This window comes from Dermacentor silvarum, chromosome 7 (genome assembly GCF_013339745.2).
Source record: "Dermacentor silvarum isolate Dsil-2018 chromosome 7, BIME_Dsil_1.4, whole genome shotgun sequence".
NCBI lineage: Eukaryota > Metazoa > Arthropoda > Arachnida > Ixodida > Ixodidae > Dermacentor > Dermacentor silvarum.
The window spans coordinates 187,006,245-187,030,921 of NC_051160.1; the positions used below are offsets into that span (position 1 = coordinate 187,006,245).

General features: G+C 45.9%; 2 pseudogenes; one reads left to right on the forward strand and one right to left on the reverse strand.

Annotated features, from left to right (window-relative positions):
* LOC125947275 (uncharacterized) overlaps positions 1–1,876 on the reverse strand; it is a 9,496-nt pseudogene extending 7,620 nt beyond the window's left edge.
* A 3,232-nt stretch (positions 1,877–5,108) lies between these two features.
* LOC119459400 (uncharacterized) overlaps positions 5,109–24,677 on the forward strand; it is a 43,959-nt pseudogene continuing 24,390 nt past the window's right edge.

The window sequence follows — 24,677 nt, forward strand, 5'->3', positions numbered from 1 at the left end:
GTACGCGTAGAGTGTATGGTTCAGTCCTCCTATGCCTGCCATCTTCCCGGTGGTGGGCGACAGAACTGATCCCTGCGGCGTACCTTTGCTTCACAGTTTAATACCTTCCAATGACTGCCCTCCCAAGCTGATCGTTGCCGTTCTATTCGTAAGAAAAATGTCACAGTTTCGCCCTTAGGGCGAAGCGATGAATGCGGTAGCAACACAGCAATATCATACGAAGTAAGGTGAGCGGCTTTGGTAGCAATATGAATTGTAGTAAACATGAGCTGATTAAGTAAGCAGGTGTGCTGCGGCGTAAGTAGACCGACATGAAGAGAGACTCGATGACCACGAGAAGGCGCGTGTGAAACGGTGGTGTTGATGAGAAGCGCTTCCCGTGGGCAGCGCGTGCGAAGGGACACACTTGTAGCGCTGCACTGCCGACCCGGGCAGCATTGCATGTGTAGCGTGCGTTGGAAAATGTGGCCCGACTATTACTAACTGATTGAAGAAGCGTGGTGTGAGCGCGCACAAACAAACATGAATAGATCACACTGAATGGCTGCAGACAACGACCGTCAAAACGCTGGCAGCGAGCGGATATATACGCCGCAGGAGCGGGCGAAGGTACGTGCGGTCTATCGCTTCAACGGAAACTGAGCGGCGAATGCGCATAAAGGTCAGAGCCGTGTGGAGATAAGAGACGGTGCGGTCGAACGAACGACGAGCGCGGTTGTTGGCAGCGTAGAAGTGCGCCCCCCCCCCCCCCCCGCTCCTTCCGGCGCTGGCTTCCCGCTTCCTTGCTTGCGCGTGGGAGAGATAAGAGACTGTGCGGACGAGCGACGAGCGCGGTTGTTGGCAGAGAAGTGCCGGCGCTGGCTTTCCGCTTCCTTGCTTGCGCGTGGGAGATTGAGTGCGTTCGCTCTCCGTGATAGCGCGCGTCCCCGCACGCTGACTCTGGGGCATACGGCGCGCGGCGAAGATTTTATCTATACGGAACCTCACGGCGACGGCGACGGTGACGCCGACGGCAGAAATCCGGTTGAAGTGTCCATATAATTTTATCTATACGGAACCTCACGGCGACGGCGACGGCGACGCCGACGGCAGAAATCCGGTTGTAGTGTCCATATAATTGCTATCGCAATAAAATCTTTTACATAATTGTAAGTCTTCGTGCCCACATTGAGAGCTCCGAGACTCTCCAATACATTATCGAATGCTTTAGAAACTTCTAATCCTACGACTACCCTGATGTCTACCGTTTTGTTGTCTATCACCTGTTCTTTGAGCTGGAGCATGACGTCGCATGCCGATAGATGAGACCTAAAACCAATCACGGTGTCGGAGTACAGTCCCTGATCTTCCAGAAACCCATTGAGCGTGCTCTGAACAACATGTTCCATTAATTTGCCCACGCACGAAGTAAGTGAAATGGGCCTTAGATGTTCAAAACTAGGTTTCTTTCCAGGCTTTGGAATGAAGACGAGGTTGGCATCCTTCCGCGCAGGCGGAAGCTGCCCTCTGTCCCAACAGTCCTGCATGTACGCTGTCAGATTTCTGACCGACGCAACGTCCAGATTTCTGAGCATCTTATCCTATCCAGCCCTGCAGCAGTCTTCGTCCTCAGACGTTTTATCTCGGCCCTGACTTCACCTACCGTGATTGGGCTGTCGAGATCTGGGTTCTCTAAACCCGAATACTCGGGCAGGGACCCAGACCCCACACAGCTGAGATATCTATCCCTGACCTCGCCAATGAGCTCATCGGTCGTTCCATCGTATTTGTTAAGGAGCTTTTGCAGCTGCTGCGTAGCCTCTAGCTTGGATTTGTCCGGGTCTAGCAAGTGCCGCAGCAGATTCCAGGTCCTTGCAGTACCAATTTTGTGGTCCATTTGGTCACAAATGCTGCTCCTGTTCTGCTTGGTGAGGGTCAACGCGTATTTTTCTATCTCCTTATTCAACGCAGCCAACTGCCTGCGGATATTTCTATCGCCTTTTTTCTGCGCGATCCTCAAGTTGAGCTCTTGCTTTTTGCGCCATATGTTTATCACGTGTCTGTCAACCCGTTCCTGGTTCTCATCCACCTGGATTTCCTCAGTTGCATTGTGGACCGATTGAATAACTCCCCTGCCCCATTCATCTAAGTCTTCTATGCCATCCTGGTCGGACCGACTGCCCCTGAAAGCATGCGTTAACAGTTTCTAGCGTCTTCGTGCTAGCTACTGAAGGACCGTCCTCTATGAATATCTCAATTATTCTGTGTTCGCTACGCAGATCTTCACCCGTGTTGCACCACGTAGCCGAGATCCTGCCTCCAACCAGAGTGAGGTCCGGGGTGGTGTCTTGCGAGACACTGTTAGCCTGTCTAGTTGGCCTCAAGGGATCCGTCAAAAGAGTCAGACCGTTCTGCTGTATGCTATTCCATAAATACTTCCCTTTAACCTACGCAGACCTGTAGCCCCACGCGCGGTGATGAGCGTTGAAGTCGCCCACTACGAGGAGGGGGCTGCCCTTCGCGTCATCCTGACTTTGGCGAAGAGATCGTCAAAACCACAGTTACGCCTTTGCCTAGGGGAGCTGTACACGTTTAATACAAAAAGATTTTATTCTTCCGCTTACGAGGGACCAGCTCGATCAGTACATGATCAATCTGCATCGATCCTGTCTCGTGCTGCAACACTGTGACGTTGCGTTTGACCAGAGTGACAACCTGAGTATTGTCCCATCGTCCCGCATACGATTTATAGCTAGCAAGCTTCGCGTTCTTTCCACATTCCTGTAACGCTATGACTTCCGGCTTATCCCCGTTGGTCAGGAACAACTGAAGAACGGCTCGTTTGCGCGAGAAACCCCTACAGTTCCACTGCCAGGTTGTGTTACGGTGCTGGGCCATCTTTGAACTTCTGAATTTCCTAGCATAGCCATTGCCATTGCCCGTCTCTGTTCGCGGCCTCAGCCCTCATTTGCTCATTCATCTGCCGAATCATACCATGAAGCAGCTTCATGTCTTGTTCAATATTATCGAAACGTTGCTCGGAGTTGTTTACTGTTTCCACATCCTTCACCCGCTTCTTTTTAGGAGGAGCATCTGCACGTGGTGTTTTCGACACCGATTGTGATACCTCTTTCTCGCCCTTCTGCGCTCCCACATCTATGCGCTTATTTAGCAAAGTTATCTGCTCTCGGAGCTCTCTGCTTTGCTCCTGCATGTTGTTGTATTGCACCTGCATGGTTCTTATCTGTTCCTGCATGAGCCTGTTCTGTTCTTTGAGAGCCTTTACCATTGCGGAATCCTGAGAACCCTTGTCCACCTAACTCACCTGTGAGTTCGGTGGTGCACTCTTCTGTGAGTTCTTGGACTGTTGCTCGGGACGAGAAGAAGCTTCTTCTCGCGTCGACGGTGTAAGGCTGGGGGAACGATGCCGAGCGGTTCCTCGGCGTGCTCTTGGATCTGTCGCGAGCAGCGTCATGACAGCTGCATCGCACCTGTTGTTGTTACTGCAGCGCTGTTTTCGGCACTTTCTCTTCTTCTGGTTCCGCTTCAAGCTTCGCCTCCCACTGTCGGGAGAATACTAGAGAGGACGAGGAAGAAGTGAGCATCGCAGTCACTGCCGACATCGAGCTCCTGCGTTTTGGGTGTCTCTGTGCGTAACTTTCGGGTGGAACCACCCGAGAATGTGCCTACCGTCTTCCTAAGGGGAAGATGAACCCGAAGACACCAAGTTTTCGGGGGTGGACCGCTCCACTTCCGAGAAATCACCGAAAGTTGACCGGCTTCAGTGCCATCGGCGGCGTAGCGGCGACGAGGCGGGTGAGCGGCAGCTTGCAGCGACGAGGAGCAACACCCTGAGCCCTGTGCCGATGAATTCAAGACCGAAATCATATTCGGAAACCACAAGTGCCAATGGTGAGCGTTTTTGAATCACTTACGCTCGCCCACCGTGAACAGCAAGAGACGATGCCGTACACCGTAGAAGGCGAGGAAATAGACCCAGAGGAGCTTGAAGACGGCACCTGGGTCACACCAAAACCGACGCAGGGCAGCTTAGACCCCTTAGATCTACAACACAAGTACAGCAAGGCCGCGTCCAAGCCCGCTGAGGCCAGGCCTGAACACGCCAGCACTTCAGCGCTTCACGTGCAAGCTACGCGCCCGCCGAAGCTGCCACGTCGGAGACCCATGCCGAGGCTGCCAAGCGAACATTACAAAATTGTAATTAGACCCAGACACCCAATCAACCTGGCGAACATAGGCCTCGCTGCAATACTGGAAGCCATCCAAAGCACGGCCAAAGTCGACCCGGCCCGAGCAGAAGAAGAAGACCAAATAAGAATCCACCCTATTAAAAATACCATTACAGTCAGTACACCCGACAGAACCAGGGCAGAAGCCTACCGCTCGCTGGAAGTCCTGAAGAGCCTGAGGTACAATATGAATTTACCAGTGGCTACCTACGTACCAGCGCCGGACGACTCCATCCGTGGCGTAGTCTACAAGGCCTACACGGATGAAACAGACCATGATTTTCAAGCTGAACTCATGAAGAAAACCCCGACATCCCCATAGTAAATGCCAGGAGACTGGGTTCATCAAGACACCTGGTCATCACCCTGGCGGGAAAAAAGCTTCCTGCCACGATCCGCTTCAGGTGTTTCACCCTAGAAGTACACCCATTCAGAGAGAGACCTGAGGCCTGTTTCAACTGCAGGAGGCTTGGCCACCGCACAGACGTATGTCCGCTGCCCGACCCTGGAACACCAAAATGGCGAAGATGCGGAGGAGAACATCCACCACCGCCATTAGGAGAAAAGCCGACATGTACACCACAGTGTGTAGTATGCCACGGCGAACATCCCACTGGCAGCCGGAGTTGCAAGCTACGCTTCGCGCCGGTAAAACCTGTAAACAACAAGAAGACATCGCTCTCTTACAGCACCAACAAGCGCGGGAGATCAAAGTCACCAGGCCAATCAAGATCACGATCGAGAGGAAGAAGCCAGAGCAGAAACAGGCAATCAAGATCGAGATCGAGAGGAAGAAGCCAGAGCAGGAACAGGCAAGACCCCTTCCCTGAGCTGAAGAGCCGCAGCCGCAGTCGGGAGAGATCAACTGCTAAGCCAGCAATGAACAACAAGAACGCCTGGAGCAACGGACCCCCCAAAAACGTGGCCTGGACCACCGACGTTTCAGGGCAAACCCGCAAGGAAGCAACTACTCAACCCGCACACAACACAACGCCGGCCAGGCCTCAAGACATTCAGGTGAGGGAACTAGCAGAGCTGGTTAAATCGTTACAACAACAGTTGGCTTTAGCCAACGAGCACATTAGGCAATTGGAAAACAATTACAATTCGACCACTACCCCACCCGCACCCGAGGAACAGGTGGCCTGTGCTCAGAGTGAGGTAACTGACATGGAAACTGACAGAATTAGAGGAGAAAAGCGCAAAGCTTCGAGCCCAGCGCCAGAAACTGCCACAGAGGAAAAAAGAGAAAAAGTCAAAAACTCGACACTCAGAATAGCCAAGCTAGAAACCGCAATCAACGCGCGATTTAAGGAGCTAGAAGCCAAACAGGCTGAGTTTCAAGCAGCTACTGAGGCTCGCCTCACTAGAATCTAAGCCGCGATCCAAAACATGCTGTCCGGCATCAATCAGCTGAAGATAAATAACATAGGCACACTGACACAGCAACAACAACAAAGCCCTCTTGCACAATCGCAACTCCTAGTTAGAGGTGATGTGCCCTAATAATACTAGCTTAGATCAAAGACCCCCAGCAGGGGCCCAATCAGAACACACGGACCACGTGTGGAAACCCCTACGCATTCATGATGACCATCGACCAAATTATGATCTGGCAATAGAACTGCAGAGGGTTCCGTGCAAAAAGACGCGATCTCGAATATAGGATCAATCACTCTACACTTCAAACCTGATATTATTGCGCTTCAAGAAACTGGCGTAAACGCCAAACTTGTTGGCTACACAACCTTCAATGCGAAAGTGACGGAGGGCAGTAATCCGTCCACGGCACTCATGATACATAGAAACCTCACCGCAAACACGATAGAACTCGGGATCGAGGATATATCCTACAACTTCGTAGAAATCCTCCCCAGAAAGAAAACTTACCCAACCTTATACATTCTAAACGCCTATCACCCCCCAAAGAACAGGGGCATAGTTGCCTCCAGACTTATTGTAAAGGCGCAGAAACATGCCAGAAGCTCGCCACTAATTATAGTAGGCGACTTCAATGCTCACCACTCGGCATGGGGCTATCAGTCTTGTGACAAGAAAGGGACCAGCCTATGGACAACCTCTCTGGAGCTTGGTTTAACTCTCCTCACAGACCCAGAACGCCCCACCCGAGTAGGTAACAGCGTCTGTCGAAACACATCGCCCGACCTAACATTCATCAAAAACATAGAATTCGCCAAATGGGAAAACACAGAAACTAATGCAGGCAGCGATCATTACATCATAGCCACCACATTTCCGCTCAGTAAAATCAAGAAAGGAAGATTCAAAGTGAAACATACTAAATGGGACACCTTTAGAGACATTAGAAATGAGAGGGAACACATCGTAATCACAAACTTAGAAGAGTGGACATCCAACCTAATTGAGGACGCGAACAAGGCCACCACCGAAGCCGAGATCGAGGAGGATCACCCATCCCCTGACTCACGGCTTATACACTTGTGGGAGGACTAGGGAAAGTATCCAGAAGAGATGGATGTCACAAAAAAAACAAGACCTTACGTAGGAAGATAGCTCAAATCGACAAAGAAATCGAGAAACACACGCAAACATTGAGCAGAGAACACTGGCACCAAATGTGTGACCGGCTCAATGGTCAATTAGCTAACAAGAACTCTTGGTTTCTACTCAGACATGTAATAGACCCCGAACAAACCAAATCAATCACAAGTAAGAACATGCAGAAACTCATTCATTCATATCCTGGGGAGGAGAATGACCTAATACAGGAACTGCAGCGCAAATACTTCAACACCAGCTAGGACATAACCACTCCAGCTAAATATGAAGGAGAAAGCAATCCAGCTTTAGATAGGGATATAGACGTAGCAGAAGTTAGAGCCGTCCTCAGCCAGATTAAAACCACTGCCGCTGCCGGGGAAGACAGCATAACAAACAAAATGCTCCGAAATTAAATGGTCGCTCGATCAGCGAAATCACTAAACTCTTTAACACCCACTGGACCGAAGGAAAAGTTCCACCCAACTGGAAACATGCCAAGGTCATATTCATACCGAAATCAGGCAAAAGGTTAGAACTGGGAAACCTTAGACCAATTTCTCTCACCTCCTGCTTAGGCAAGGTCATGGAGCATGTAATATTAAACAGGATAAACTATTACAATGAGACAGAACACCTACTACCTGACACGCTAATCGGTTTCAGAGCGTGTCTGTCAACACAAGACATTATGCTTCAACTGCAACAAGACATTCTAGATCCACGCCCCATAAGAGCCGCTCGTACCATACTGGGCCTGGACGTCTGTAAAGCATTTGATAATGTAGCCCATCAGGCCATCGTAAATGGCCTATCCCAGCTGAATGTAGGCGAAAGAACTTTCGCCTACATTTCCGACTTTCTCAAAGAAAGAACGGCAACCATCCAACTGGGTGAAGTGCGTGGTCAAAAGCTTACTCTAGGGACAAGAAAGAGGCACCCCGCAAGGTGCCGTCCTCTCACCCCTACTCTTCAATATCAGCATGATGAACCTACCACAACAGCTAAACAGGATACCACACATCAAACATGCCATATACGCGGACGATGTTACCATCTCTGGACAAACAGCGGCTCGGATGGTGCGATAAATGACGCGTTACAGGAGGCAGCAAACGTTGTGCAAGAGTATGTCAGACACAACGGGCTAACATGCTCCCCCACGCAATCCGAACTCCTAATCATTAAAAATAAAGCCAAGACGCCAGACACTGACACCCAACAACAGGCACCGATCAAAATTGTCTTGGAAAGTGGCCCGGTTCCTCTCGTTCTGACCATTAGAGTGCTGGGCATGCTTATTCAACACAACACGCAGAATACCGCGGCCCTCACAAAACTGCAGAACACCGCCAAACAAGTTTGTGGACTGCTCAGGCGAGTGGCCAACAGACACAGAGGAATGAAGGAGATGGACTTGTGTAGGTTGATTCAGGCATTCCTAATCAGCCGCATAGTCTACTCCTTCCCCTATTATCATCTCAGGAAATCAGACAAAGCTAAAATAGAAGTTATAATTCACCAAGCGTACAAATGGGCACTAGGTTAGCCTGTTTATACCAGCACCGAGAAGCTCCTCCAACTTGGAATGCACAACACCCTAGAGGAGCTGATCGAAGCACACAAAACAGCACACATAATACGCCTATCAGACACGATGATGGGACTACACATCCTGAGTAGACTGAACATTAAACCCATATACACCACCGGAGGCAGAGCCCCACTACCTCCCGCAATCAGACATTACCTAATAACCAATACAATACCCAAAAACACCCTGGCAGGCAGGCACGATGGCAGGAGAAAAGCCAGGGCAGACAAACTACGCGAAAAGCACGCGCAAGACCAAACCGTGGTCTTAGTCGATGCCGCCAACCAGGGATACAACACGTACACCCTGAGTGCCGTGGAGGGAAAATCTAGAATCGTAAATGTGGCCTCAACTAGAGCCGCATCAATCAAAGAGGCCGAAGGAGTGGCCATAGCGCTGGCCATCATGAACCCAACGACCCATACTGTCCTGAGCGACTCTAAGAGCGCTATTCTTATCTTTATGAGGGGCAGTGTGGGACTAAATACAGCCAAGATCTTGAAAAACTTTAATCAGGACGACAGAACAAAAATCAATCTTGTCTGGGTCCCCGCTCACTCGGGAAATCCCGGTAACGAGGAAGCGCATAGAGTGGCCCGAGGGTTAACAAACCGGGTCGCGCTCTCCTTGGAACCGGACCCCCCGATGGGAGAGGTAGTGACTTCCTACAACGAACTTACCAACCTATACAAAGATGACAGGAGAATATACCCAATACCACACAGCAACCTTACAAGAGCGCAGGCCACTATCCTCCGCCGAATTCAAACTAACAGCCTTATCACTCCTCATCGCTTAGCGATCTTCACAGATGGGGAGGTTGACCCAATATGCCAAAACTGCGACAAGAATGCCATAGCAAACCAAAGACACATCCTCTGGGAATGCAAGGGTCTTCCCCCACCCAGAGAGCTTCTGCCAGCTCCCTCTGAAACGACATGGGAAACCCTAATACGGTCTCCTGAAGAAAAGCTATAAAAAGGAATCGTTGCCTGGGCGGAAGAGGTCGCCGCAGACAAGCGGCCACCTACAACGCCCTGAAATTTTTTTTAATAAAGTTGTTTCCTCCTCCGGACCTCCTTAATTTCGTTTGGTGCCATTCCCTCAAGGAAAACGGAGAGAGCCTGCCTGTTTAATCCTCGAAGGCTGATGGAATTATCCACAGGGATGCAAAGGATGGTGTGCGGCCAGCGCTCAGGTTTTGCATGCAGGGTTGATGTACTCCCGGGTGATGACGTCTTGATGAGTCTTCTTTTTGCTTTTCGGCTCCTCACCGATACAAAGCTGTCGTCCGATGAGTCGTCGCCTGTGACTGAGTAAATCTCAGTGTCTTCGCTGGTGCTAGACCAAGTACCTCGCTTCCTTGAGGAGCTTGTCAAAGTAGACCTCTGGCCCGGCGGGATTGCAGGATCCGCATCCATGACCACGAGAGCAGGAGCCTCAGTGGAGTAGTCACTGCTGGTGGACCGGTTGCCCCTTGTCAATTAAGAGCTCGCCGTGGTAGACTTCTGGCCACACACGACTGCGGGAGGCTCCGCGTCCATAGCCGCAAGGCTGGACGCATACAGCGCCCCGGAAATCGTGGAAAATTGGACGAAATATAGCTATCCGAGATAGATGCGTTCTAGCAAAAGCAACTTCCGTCGTCTTTCCTCAAAAAGAAGAAAAAAAACTGCGTTTCAGCATAATCTACGAAGGAAAGGTATGACTATAAATGAACTCCTAGCATGTTTTGGCCACTGTCGAATCCGTGTGTGTACATTTCACCACGCTGTTTGCCCAAAAGGCAAACCACTGAAATTATCGCGTTTTATCGCAGAGTAAGTAAAAACTGAACTTTTTTATTTATTATACTATCTTTACGGCACGGACTTCATGCTGTGATGACACACAAACATGCGAAGGTTGGGACTTACAATTGAGAACAGCAAAGGGAGATAGCAGACAGCGAAGTACCGCGCAATAGATTATACAGTTATGTACGCTTTTGGTTTGTACACTCACATGAGCATGGATAATAATTAAAATAAATGATGGTGTTGAACATCCTGAAGCGGCTGTACAGGGGATGCTGGAAGAAAAGCCGCCGGAATAATTTTCAACACCTGGGGGGTATCTTATCGCGCTCCTAAAGCTCAGTAACAAGTGTTTCTGCATTGCCCCCTCGTTTGAATTAAGGTGCGACCAATTGGTACGGCTCCAATGTGCCGCGGTGATGGGTATGGCTGATATTTGTAGACTAAGTTCATCTTCTATATCGTTTAAAGCTACAGCGTAAATGGAGCGAAAGTGAGTGTTTTCATGACAATGCAATACAAATTATTGTTCGAAGACCCGTCATTTAAGCGAAATGTCGACACCATGCGAATGCGCATTGTCTGTGATAATATGTTCGCTTTCGCAGCGTAGCGTATTTTTGTAGTTTGATCTACCGAAGAGATCAAAAAACACTGCCATATACTCCGCAACAACGCTACGTTGTGCAGTAAAACGGGGACGACTATACTTTCCAAGCGCAGTTCGTAAATGCTCTAACTTCAAAAATAGTAATATGCCGGAATTACGATCGCGGCACGCGATATACTAGCAGCGTTCTTATGTAGAGAGGACAGGTCGCATAACGTTTTTTTGCCAACCCACGTCCACTTCGTAGGTGCGGCAGATGGGAGGAGCACTCGCATTGACGTCACGCTGTTCGAAAACAGAGAGAGGTACATTGATGATGCACAACAGACGCTCTCTGAGTTTTGCATTCCAGTGTGCGTATAGTAATATACTGCGATTCCAAACATTACTTAAGACTTTGTAATTTGGAGGTACGTTCCGCACTAATTTGGCGAACAAAGCACTCGCGTCAATTATTTCAAAGTGCAGCCATGCGTAGCCTGCATTACACACTTTAATTTGACTTCAGCATGAGTTCAACTTAAGCTTGAATCCTGCATCAGGTCTGCATGAGTTCGCAATTTTCATGCTCTCTCATTACTTTGGAAGTGAGGGTGACACACTCTATGCAGCTGGTTACTGAAGCACGAACAAAAATCCACCTCTCTGAGGTTACAAGAGTCATTCGGGTTCGTATAACGCATGCATCGCCTCGATGGCTCAGAATCAATAAATTTTTGTGCTATACATGCCGATATGACGATCTGAGTTGAGGCATGCTGTATGGGGCTTGACATGATTAATTTTCACCACCTGGTGTTCTATAAGGTGCATTCGAATCTGGGTAGGAAGCATTTCTTCGATTTCAACCCCATCGAAAAGCAATAGCCGTGGTCGGTATCGAGGCTGCGAGGTGTCAATCAGGAACAGCGCCACAGCGGTTTGGCTACCGCATCGGATGTCATGGGGGTTTTCAGGATGCATTGGTGAAGCCTTGTGACGCGCACAACGGCTTTCATTAAAATGGCATTGCTTTGGGATACCACTTCTTACGAAAACGTCGCATCCATAACCACAACCTTGCTGCCACTGCGTAGTTCCACCACGATCTTTAGCACAGTACACAAATTACGAAATGGAGCGCACATGCTGGAATTTATGGGAAGCGACATTTTCGTAACGTGGCTAAATAAATGTTATAGCACTACCGGTTTTCAGTAACGCGTTTCTGCGATCTTCGGCAAGACGCAAGAACCCTCTACCAAGCTAACCACGTGACCGCGCATTACACTGCATCCATGCAGTGGCGCAGTTTACATCGACCCATTTTAATATTGCGCGATCTCCAAGATCAGTGCTCTTTATTCGGCGAGAAATTGGCTGCTCAGACATGTCACACCCAGGGGAAGAAGGCGTATAAAGCTTGGCTTTATTAACAGAATTATATGCGCTTGATGGTGCATATTTGTTGAAGTTAGGGTATTTACGTACCGTCTGTTATTTCACTGTGTAATTGCCTTTAGAACAGAGCCTGCCACCGGAATATATGCAGAGGTACCACAGGTGGTTGTTTAAATCAATTCTTTTATACACGTGTTACTCTCTGTATGAGCTTTCCCACAAGACAGCAGCAGCAACAGCAACGGTAAGCAAAACTGGGGAGAGTTCGCAAAGAAAGAACTTTTGTATCCATGCAGATTTGCTAAAAGGGCTCGTTGTGGTAGCAGGAGTCTCTATGGCATTCTGCTGCTGAAGATAAGGCGGCTCTATGGAGCCTACATGACTTGCTTGTACGCTCCTTAGGCCGCGCGCTCGATGTCAGCTCATGGCGGCTCATGAAGACTGAATACGAAAACGGTTGTGCACGAAGCTTCAGGTGTACGTTCAATGGCTCCAGGCTCTCCACAATAATCTGGACTTCCTCGCTACGGTGTCTCTTACAAGAACCCTTGTAAAGCCATTACTACTCTTCTCATCTGTAGTGTGGTACATCTGGTACGCCTTGTGGATTTGAGTGACATTGGAACCAATTCAGCGGCACGATCGCGATGTAATTAATTTTATTCTTCTGATTATGCTGGCTGTAGCAGCATGACCACTATGTAAGCTGTACAGTTTCTGTTCACACTGGACTTTTACTTAGGACTCCGCTTTCTTTTCTTCGTTTAGACAATCAAATTCTGCAGATCAAACGCGCATGTTGGCAAAAGTATATTTATACAGACCTGCGTCGTGCCCTGTCTGACTGCTGTCCCGAAATTTGCAGAAGGCATAAAACAATTCGACAAGGCAAGAATCCGGACAGATAAAAAGATAAACACGTGGACAGGGAGAAAAAACCAGATTTTTATTTTATTAGGGCAGTGTACTTAAATGGTCCTGTCTGCCTTTTTCTTCATTTAGTAAATGACGTTTGACTACGGATCACCAGGGTTGTGCCTCAGTTTTTCTAACACACCCAAAATACGCATTTGTGTCATTTTCTAATGCTTCCGCAGCTGAAAACGCCTGCCAGTTGCAATTTGCGTCGAGCAGGGCGCTTCCATTAGCGACAAAAGCAAGTATAGGAAAGGGGGTATCAGGAGCCGCTGAGGGGCTCAGGGCTCGATGTATTATGAAGCTGCATTTTTTATTAAATGTTTATCAAAAGATTTGGGGCCTCGTATTGATGGTGAAGCACCAAACGAGGCCTCAGTTTTTCTAACACACCCAAAATACGCATTTGTGTCATTTTCTAATGCTTCCGCAGCTGAAAACGCCTGCCAGTTGCAATTTGCGTCGAGCAGGGCGCTTCCATTAGCGACAAAAGCAAGTATAGGAAAGGGGGTATCAGGAGCCGCTGAGGGGCTCAGGGCTCGATGTATTATGAAGCTGCATTTTTTATTAAATGTTTATTAAAAGATTTGGGGCCTCGTATTGATGGTGAAGCACCAAACGAGGCCTCAGTTTTTCTAACACGCCCAAAATACGCATTTGTGTCCTTTTATAATGCTTCCGCAGCTGAAAACGCCTGCCAGTTGCAATTTGCGTCGAGCAGGACGCTTCCATTAGCGACAAAAGCAAGTATAGGAAAGGGGGTATCAGGAGCCGCTGAGGGGCTCAGGGCTCCATGTATTATGAAGCTGCATTTTTTATTAAATGTTTATCAAAAGATTTGGGGCCTCGTATTGATGGTGAAGCACCAAACGAGGCCTCAGTTTTTCTAACACACCCAAAATACGCATTTGTGTCATTTTCTAATGCTTCCGCAGCTGAAAACGCCTGCCAGTTGCAATTTGCGTCGAGCAGGGCGCTTCCATTAGCGACAAAAGCAAGTATAGGAAAGGGGGTGTCAGGAGCCGCTGAGGGGCTCAGGGCTCGATGTATTATGAAGCTGCATTTTTTATTAAATGTTTATCAAAAGATTTGGGGCCTCGTATTGATGGTGAAGCACCAAACGAGGCCTCAGTTTTTCTAACACACCCAAAATACGCATTTGTGTCATTTTCTAATGCTTCCGCAGCTGCAAACGCCTGGCAGTTGCAATTTGCGTCGAGCAGGGCGCTTCCATTAGCGACAAAAGCAAGTATAGGAAAGGGGGTATCAGGAGCCGCTGAGGGGCTCAGGGCTCGATGTATTATGAAGCTGCATTTTTTATTAAATGTTTATCAAAAGATTTGGGGCCTCGTATTGATGGTGAAGCGCCAAACGAGGCCTCAGTTTTTCTAACACACCCAAAATACGCATTTGTGTCATTTTCTAATGCTTCCGCAGCTGAAAACGCCTGCCAGTTGCAATTTGCGTCGAGCAGGGCGCTTCCATTAGCGACAAAAGCAAGTATAGGAAAGGGGGTATCAGGAGCCGCTGAGGGGCTCAGGGCTCGATGTATTATGAAGCTGCATTTTTTATTAAATGTTTATCAAAAGATTTGGGGCCTCGTATTGATGGTGAAGCACCAAACGAGGCCTCAGTTTTTCTAACACACCCAAAATACGCATTTGTGTCATTTTCTAATGCTTCCGCAGCTGAAAACGCCTGCCAGTTGCAATTTGCGTCGAGCAGGGCGCTTCCATTAGCGACAAAAGCAAGTATAGGAAAGGGGGTATCAGGAGCCGCTGAGGGGCTCAGGGCTCGATTATTATGAAGCTGCATTTTTATTAAATGTTTATCAAGTTTATCAAAGATTTGGGGCCTCGTATTGATGGTGAAGCACCTAACGAGGCCTCAGTTTTTCTAACACACCCAAAATACGCATTTGTGTCATTTTCTAATGCTTCCGCAGCTGAAAACGCCTGCCAGTTGCAATTTGCGTCGAGCAGGACGCTTCCCTAGACGACAAAAGCAAGTATAGGATAGGGGGTATCAGGAGCCGCTGAGGGGCTTAGGGCTCGATGTATTATGAAGCTGCATTTTTTATTAAATGTTTATCAAAAGATTTGGGGCCTCGTATTGATGGTGAAGCATCAAACACCACCATGTGCGCGAGTTAACAAATGAATTCTTTACATGCCGAGCTTTCGCGTTTTACGTGCCAAAACGGCGATATGGATATGAGGCTGACCGTAGTGAGGGACTCTGGAATAATTTTGACCAGCTGGGGTTCGTTAACGTGCATGCAATGCACGGTACAAGGACACGCGGCCGCCGCAGCCCGATATTTGGTCCCGCTCGTTCGGGCTTATTAATGCAACGCCATTGCCACTATGCCACCACGGCAGGTTGGCGCCTTGGCAAACAAGCAACATTCAATGTAAAACAATGGCGACAAGCAAAGGTTTCGACGGTTTAAATGTCACTCAAGCGTGGGGTGCATGCTCCAAAGTTTTACGACAAAGTTCGCGCTTAAGAAATAGAATCGGCGGCAGAACACCGAATTTATTCCTATTTAGAATCTACGATCTATTTAGAATGTGTAATCTACGTATAGAAATAAATTTTGAATGAATAATACATATATTATACTCGCTATATGTTTCATTGATGGCGGTCGCTGCAAGCCTGCAGGCGAAAATAACCAAGTGCTGTCGCACGAATAGCCCAGGTAAAACCACTCGCAGATTTCTTTTTGAATAAAACTGATGAACATCAGAATGGCGTCGTGCTCAGAAGAAAGAAAGAAAATCACGCGAGATTTCACATAGAAGGCGGAGAATGAAACAGTGTAATCAAAACAAGGGCAATATGCGGGTTCTTGAGCAAGGAATTAGTCACTTTGTCAGACATGTGCAATAATCTTGGTAACAATATGCGCGATTTGGGCTTCATAAGATGTCTTTGGGATACCATTTCAGGCAAAGTATGACCAAAACTCGCCCTGTGACAAAGCCGGGGCCTGTAGTCGCTGCTGAGCAGTGTTTTTTTCTTCTTTTTTTTCGCAACATTAGATCATTGCCATGCAGATGATTGAAGTCGTAGAGAAGCACGGCCATGTTAATCGCGTGATTGACTCTTTCATGGTGAAACTAAATGATTTGTTATTGCCTATTAGCTGACTAGTGTTCATGCTGCATGCTTGCGTAACATGGCCGCGCATCGTATTTACGCTTTCAAGAAACAGGAATGCCTGATACCACTTCGCTTGACGCTATACATGCCGCACGATGCTAAGTTGTAACAGCTATGTTTCTTTTTTTGCTTTTTTTACACTGCACTCTCAATCAATTCTACCGATTCAAAATGATGTCAAACTTCTTCGAAAACACAATAGGCCATAAGACATGCGTAATCAAACGGTAATGATTATTTTTCTTTTTGTCGTTTAGACACGTGTTCGTTGTTACAAACAGAGGAACGTGAGCCCAAAGCATGACGGTCGGAGCGATTCTGCGGACGAATTGGCTCACGGTAGTCGTCACGCGTTGGACGCTTCCGACGGTGCCGTTAGCCCGATGAAAATAACTGGGCATGCCAGATTGTCAGCCGGTGTCAGCTTTTCTGATAACAAACGCCTGGCGATTGCCGCCGAAGGTAAATCGTCATTTGGAAGCTGATAGTTTGGTTCATGCACTCCAAGCTTCACGGATCAACTATGCCCACTGTTTAAACGTGTATCACACTACAGTCGAGAATATTGCTCGTACTTGCAACAGAAAGTTATTCGAAAACAGCAATGACGTTAAGAATGCAGTCTCATTAGACAAGGCTCTTTCGCTACAGAATCTGCGCGAATACTCAAGCATTTTCTGATTGAGCGGGCGCGTATTGGTGCACTTCTTGGTACACGTGGTACAGTAGAAACGGTATATTGCTTTTCACCGCCATATGACGTGCAAAATACAGAGATCTCGCAGTCTCTAAAGCTTTTGAATTTCGTAATAGTAAGTCAGGCACCCCCACACATCACCCCCAATACGAGGAAATATAAATTGCGCCAATCGACGCAATGCTAAAGTTCAGGCGCTTTACAATTCGTTTAATGAAACATTCACTGATTATATGACTTTCTTTCATTAAGAAATCTGCCTATGCGGAAAACAATAGACAATGCAGCATGAGAACTAAGTGGGTGCCATTATCAAGGAACTAGAAAGCTGCAATATCATATCTGTCAAATATTTCATTGCCTCGATATCACTCTACCTTCACTCTTGTGTGTTATGTGGGTGGATCCATGTTGTTATACTTATGTCGGAGGGTAGCAAAGGGAAAGACAATGTCTGCTGCCATAAAAGCATTTAAGTGTCAACGCCAAACATAACTAAATAATTTGTCGAACAATAACATTTCATTGCTGCTGTAGAGCCAAACTAAATGTTCCGTGTGTCTCTCTGCTTAGCGGCGATTGAAATCTGCATTTATACAATTGCGAGGCGAATGAGGTGAGTGCGTACTTTGACGAGCCTCCTCAATAAAGAGGTGCGTTGCAACAAAATTTTAAGTACCAGTACAACCGAAGACTACAGGGAATAATTATTTTGCAATTAACGAAAGATTACAGCGCAATGATTGCAGAATCAAGCGCTCGGATCCAGCAACATCTAGGCTTAAACATTGTGTAAGAAATTGTGGCCTGCGTAACACGACTACTGAAATAAACAACCCTAACTATAAAGTGAACTTACTTTCATAGTTTATCATGCAATATTTCAGTTGAGGAATTCAGCCTCATAGCTCGTAGACATAAAAAATTACTATGGTGGTCTTATCTAAGTGGCAGTGTTTCAGTGAGCACGAAGCGTAGGAAAAATCACGCGATATCATTCTATTCGGTCCTCATTCTATCCCACACTTTGCTTCTGATGAAACGAAGACATGAACATATCACCAACTAGCTAGACAGCAAAGATTATTGACATTTAAGTCTTTTCTAATGCAGATATTACACATTTCACCATCTATTACACTAAAGGCTTGCCGGGAAGTCTGCGCCTAAAAACACGCACGTTTGAATTTCAAGAAGTTTTTTGAAATGATATCTGGTGAAAGTATTTTTATAATTCAATTAGCGCGTCGCTTATTTCAAGTTTACTGTGTCTTTTGGAATGTAACGACCATTATATTGTCGCGGAGAAATTCATGACGATGGATTAAACTAACTGCGGAGCGCCATAACTTCGTCTTGGCGGGTCGTAACTTAAGAACGTTTTCGTAGTTTTATACAGATAACCCAAAATAAGTGTACGATAATATTGTTTGGAATAATAGCTTAAAAAACTAGTTGAAGCCGAACTGCAATGTAGCCACACGTTGCAAGACATTCGCTCTGAAAAAGAGTGGGGAGAAAAACGCCTAGACTGAGTAGTTCCAGCTGCAGCGACAATGACGACGGTGCTTAGGGCGCTATTCTTTACCTCCCACACCAACACTGTCCACAAGGAGGCGAGTAAATTGGAGGAAGGGAAAACTGCCTAGGGTGGTTCGAGCGCTAGCAACGGGGAACCCAAATCATTCCCGTCCAACCAGTGGCAATCACACCACTCGTCCAGTCAACGCTGGAAGAAGGAAAGCCAGAAGAGTGGGGAGGGCTCAACTCGGTACGCCACGTGGTGGTCGATTTTGGAACTAGGGGCGCATGAGCCGCAATCCTGGCCTCCCCTGTGCAACTAGTTACGTTCTGTAAGGCGCAAATGACAATGCAGGCAATCGCCGTTTCTCGCTTCAGATAAATGACAGATATCGAACGAATACTCGACGCTTTTTGGAAATTAGTTATTGATGCGAGTTCTGTAAGGTGTAAACTGGGAAACCTTTGGCTGACGTACCCAAATCCAATTGCCACGCCTGCGAACGCGTGAGACACAAAGTATAAGGCTACATTCTATACTTCACTGGAAGTAATTGTCTAGCCGCTGTAGCTTTATTCCTGTAATAATTTACGTGTTGTAGCAAATAACTGTTTTTTCCTCAAGCATCTCTAACATCACCTGTATCCTATGAGTCACTGCAAGTGGTGGACACTAACGCAAGTCGGGCACATTGTACTAATAAGCCTTTGTTCGTGATATTCTGGAAACACAAAACGAGTGCTGTTTTTGGCATACTAAGTTGTGAAACGAAATTTTAAGCTTTGTATAAGAGGCTCCATGCGGGGTAGGAGGATACTGCAATTCCTTCATTATGAAAATTGTCCGTTATTTGTTAATTAGAAGATATCAGTAAAAGCTTGTCCTCATGAGTACCTTGATCTAGCATTCCTTTTTTTCTTTTTTTTAGAATGCCGTAATAATTCAGAGTTCAGCTGACAAGACCTCCCTTCTAACAAGTGACAAGAGGAACTACAGACGATATCATACGGTAGAGCTACATTCGATAAGGCGAAACAAGTAGTGAACAAACAAGTAGGGATTCAAATTACCATTGTCAACACAAGGGCAATACTCAGAATAGACTCCATGATCGGGTGTGATGGAGCACTGCTGGCCTAGTGCTGCAAGATGTTGGCAAGTCGGGGTGCCGCAGGTTTTTTTCAAGCAGCACAATCCGTGCTGACACTGGCAGGTGGCATTACACTGCGCGCCTACCGGTTTATTCTGCAATGGGAAAGTAATTATTTTTTCACTTGGACGAAATTATTATTCGCACGAAATCATATATTCAGCCTCGGCATTTTCTTTACTCATCTGTTCGTTGGAAAAGCGAAAATTTCCAAGAGAAAAATTATCAATAACCTGCTTGCAGCCTTAGCAAAAATAGTTTGAGACATGCAATAAGATGCGAACCCAAAGAAAAACTCCGGTAGTATAACGTGGTTAAATATACTTATATGAGACTAAGTGTATATACATATTTCGTCACATATTCAAGAACACCTGTAATCACATAGAACTTACGACTGCTAAGACATTGTCATTAAATGTGAAGGAGAAGCGTGTCACACCCTTCCACGAGGTGAATGACAAAAGCGCACACAGTCCGATCGCGGAGATATTCCAGTAAAGAAACATGGGCAATTCCCGAACGTAGCGTAGTCCCAACAAACCACCTGGGGCCCTAATGCACCTAAACACTTGTCTGGCTTCGATGTCAACCGCTGTTGACTCACCTTGTTCTTTTTTTTCTTGTGCATTTAAAATATTAATATTTTTAATTTCTTGCTTACCAATCATATCGACGGCGCTCAAGGTAGCGACACTCGCAGTCGATACATAGACAGCCATAAGACACAGTTGAGTCTGTGGCCGTGATTGACAATAATTTCAAGAGTTGCCTGCCAGCAACTATTCTACTCTGGCCTCACTGTTTTACAAGATCATTCGTGTCATGTCGCTAAGGTGGCTGCAATTTTTACCGAATAGGTGATGTTATCTTTAGCTAATATATACAGCCGACATTACTGGTTCCTACCCTTTCAGTGAAACATAATTTTCCCATTAGTTTCATGAGCGGACCTCGCGAGAGCTTTAGATGATTGTGTTGTCACCGTTCTCAATGATAAATTGTAATCAGCCTTACAGGCTACATCACTTTTTCGTAGCAGCGAGGCTCGAGTGATTAGAAGGTGCACGTTGTAGCTGTACTGCAGTTCTTGCTATTACATGAAACCAAGATGAGCTAAACATGTACGGAGAGCGAAGCTCCCAGGAAGAATGGGCGATGACTGCTTGTGCTTTGAATAGCAAATTTATTGTTTTGAAGGTCTGTTTAGAGAAAATGATGTTTTGATCTAGTTCTGCCAAATTTTCTTTGTTTCATTTGTGGATTGACCACCTGGTTACAATATTTCAGGTATCTACCACCTATGTCTCATGTAACTTTCCGGTTTCCATGAACCGTAAGCGAAGAACCTGATCATCGAATTTGTCATCCCTCACATCCGAGCAATTTGGCGTTTTAAGAGAATGTCTTCTTTGGGAGACTTCTATTCAATTTGCTGTTCAAGGTATCTGGTTATCTGGCGAATTTAGTCTCGTAAAAGTAAATAATTTGAGGCCTTCTTGTACACCAAGGATAACAAAAAAGGCCTCAAAATGAGCCTTTGAACAAAAAAATAAATAACGTACCAATTTAGCGCGGAGGTATGTACGAAGCAGTAATAATGCGTTATCAACGCCAAGATGCCGGAATGAATCGCAGATGCGTTGTTTCAAGCGCGCGCGAGTAAAACGCAAACCGGAATGCGGGTTTACTCAACGAAATATATGGTCTGATCGCGGAGATATTCCAGTAAAGAAACATAGGCAAATCCCGAACGTAGCGTAATCCCAACAAACCACATGGTGCCCTAATGCACCTAAAAACTTGTTTGGCTTCGATGTCAACCGCTGTTGACCCACCTTGTTCTTTTTTTATTGTGCATTTAAAATATTATTATTTTTTGCCTACCAATCATATCGACGGCGCTCAAGGTAGCAATACTCGCAGTCGATACATCGACAGCCATAAGACACAGTTGAGACGAGACAGAATTCCGTGCATGTGGGCGACTGCAGTTAATTGAATTAAAATAATGCGGCGCACTGACTAATTCCTATGTATACGGGACATTTCCACCATATTTCACAATATTTTGGCGAGCTAATTTGCGCCCAATTGCTACGTTATATCCGCGCATCGGTCGCATGAACAGCCTCTCTCATTACGGTGGATGTGTGTACTATAGTTGGAGGTGGTGCCCAATTAACGGGGACACACAAACAAAGAGAGAGAGAGAAACATTTATTTAGAGACAAGCAGAGAGGTCGGCCTAAGCTGTAACTTGCTCTGGCCGGGACTGAGCCACAACGAAGCATGAAAGAGAAGCGCCTAAATGCAAGTACTTTGTTGTTTCTGTGTTCCTGTTAAGTTCGCGCTATCTGCCACCATGGATTTGTACCGAAAAGTACGATCAAATTGCCTCTTAGTACGTTTATAATTTGATATGGGGCAGTAAATAATAATAACTTACTAAAGCAAAAATCAGGCAATGGTGCCTACAAATGTAGAGTGGTAGTGCCTTCGAGAAAGCTACATAATCTGTGTAATTATCTTCTAAAAGGAGTCTAACTATACGAGCACTATGGATAACACAAACTAAATCTCGTTGTTAAAGTTATATTGAAATATTTGGAACGAGGAAAAACAACTGTTTATCATTAATATGTGCATTTCACTATTGAAACAAAACTGCGGAATAATTCAAGACGGAATCGAACAGAATTTTATAATATGTGCATACAGCGAAGTGGAATTCTTTAACTGATACGTCTGTTGCAATAAATAATCAGAAAATCAAGACAAGTTGACTACATAAATGTCCAAGAAAGCTTGTTAGTCTGTCAGCCTTTTCGCCAAGAACACACGAGTAGTGAACCGATATATAGCTGCCAATAAAATTCTCAATTTTAAATGCAAAGCATTTCTTGGCGAAGATTTGCTACTTTTAAAGTATCTATCTATCTATCTAACTATTTATCTATCTATTTAGCCGCTTACGTCGTACCTATGACAAGCCGCATATTTAGCCGCATACTATGACAAGAGTACATGAGGAACATAAATGACATGTCATGACAGCAGTAGCGCACCCAGGATCTCTGCCAGGGGGGGGGGTTGACAGTTTGCCAATACCATCTAAACAGCACTAATTTCGATTTCCTCACGGGAAATTGTTAAAAAAAGGCGCTTTTTGCGAGTGTGCAGACGATTGCGCGTCTTACATCTTAGTTGCAGTACTCAAATGCGTAAGGAAAGAAAAGGGGTTAAACAAAAGGAGGGGTTAAGTCGGCCTCAGGGGGAGGGGGGTTCCAACCCCCGAATCCCCCCCCCCCCCCGTCGGTGCGCCACTGCATGACAGTCATGTCATGACATGCGTGTCATGTAGGGCATGCCAGTGACCCAGCGAGAAAGATTGACACTTAAAAACCACTGAAATGTGTTCGGACGCGGGTACTAAGTGAAGGAAACACAAAATGATTCTGGTAGAAGTCATAGTCATGATCATTACTCAAAGAATAAAGATTAACACTCAAAAACCAATGGAAAGGGTTTGGATGTGGTGCTAAGTGAAGGAAAAGGCTGAAGTTTGATGATCGAAGTCATGTAATGAGCAAAACTAAGACTTTCGCCTTATGGTCTCCTAGGTGTAGCTAAAGGGACTCCTGAGGGATCATGATATGAATGTCATGACGTGCGTGTCATGTAGGTCATGATGCTCTCATGGTCGTTTCGTTAACTTGGTGAGATCATCGCACACTGCTTCGGATAACATCGATTCCCACTTTTTTATTATATATTCTGCATAATACAATAAAATACGTTATGGTAGATTTGTTCAGACAATTTAAAAATAAACCTAACATGCCTAAATCTGCTCAGCTAGAAGTGCCTAAATATTAGTTTTTTGTATATAAATGAACTAAGGTAAAAGTTGGGCTTTGTAAACATAACTTCTGTTACAACGATTTACTCTGCATGGTTCCTTTTTTTATATTATCAGCCGTAGGCTATAGTTTGTTTCAGGACATTCATAAGAAAACGCTGTACTTTACAAAGGGCCGTTGCTTAGCAGTTGATTGATAACAACTTTTTTAAAGCATCGGCAGAAACATAACCGAACATAACGACGATCATATTGTACGGTAATAGCTGGAGTGAAATCAGGTAACTTAAAACAAAATATTACTAATACGTTCCTAATTGAAGTTCTTGTTTAAATTTTATACCGAAGCAGCGCACACCTATGTACGACCGAGAAATATTTATAGTTGGCAGATTGGCAGGTAACTACTTACAATTGGAGGAACAGTAAATGCTAAGTTTACTAACAGCAACGAAACGCAGTTGAGCAGCAAGTACCGATAGAAGTAGCTGCATGTCTGCTTTTGCGATTGCTTCCGAGCACACCTATTGAATAGAGTCGCGCGCTCTAGGAATTATATTGTTCGATAATGCGCCGCCCAGGTGTTCAGGGCGATGCAATTGACGTCATGATGACGTAAGTTTCGACGCTAATATATTGTTGCTCTTAAAATACGATTGTAGCTCACGAGTCGACAACGCTTCTCGTTACGCATTGCTGTAATATTTGAAACGTATGACCACATATAGTGCTTAAATTGCTTTGTGCACGTGTTTGAAGCATTTATTCAAAATTTCATGCGTACAATTTGTTTAGGCAAACCAGTTCTTGACCAATTGATTGTACAACTATTTTTTTGTTGGAACTATAAGAGCAGGATTATTTATGTTTTCTTCACTTCTTTCGTGCAATACACTACTGCCGTCGGAATTCGAGAAATAAGAAATATCTTAAATATTGAAGCCAATAAAACAGCATCTAAATTTTTAAGAGTGACGTAGTTACTAAAGTCTCTGCGATTATTTATCAGGCACAACATCAATTTATTGGCACCGCAGACAACGCACACCTATATAACCATGAACAACTTTTTTTAGAAAATGCACCCTATGTAAGAACATTTCCTTTTCAATGGGAACTTGGAACTTCAAGAACGTTTTCTTACATGCCATTGGTTTGTGTCTCATGTGATTATGCTTGCTGCGTGCTGCTAACGCGCTGACCATTCCCTGACATGTACCGCCACACTACGTGG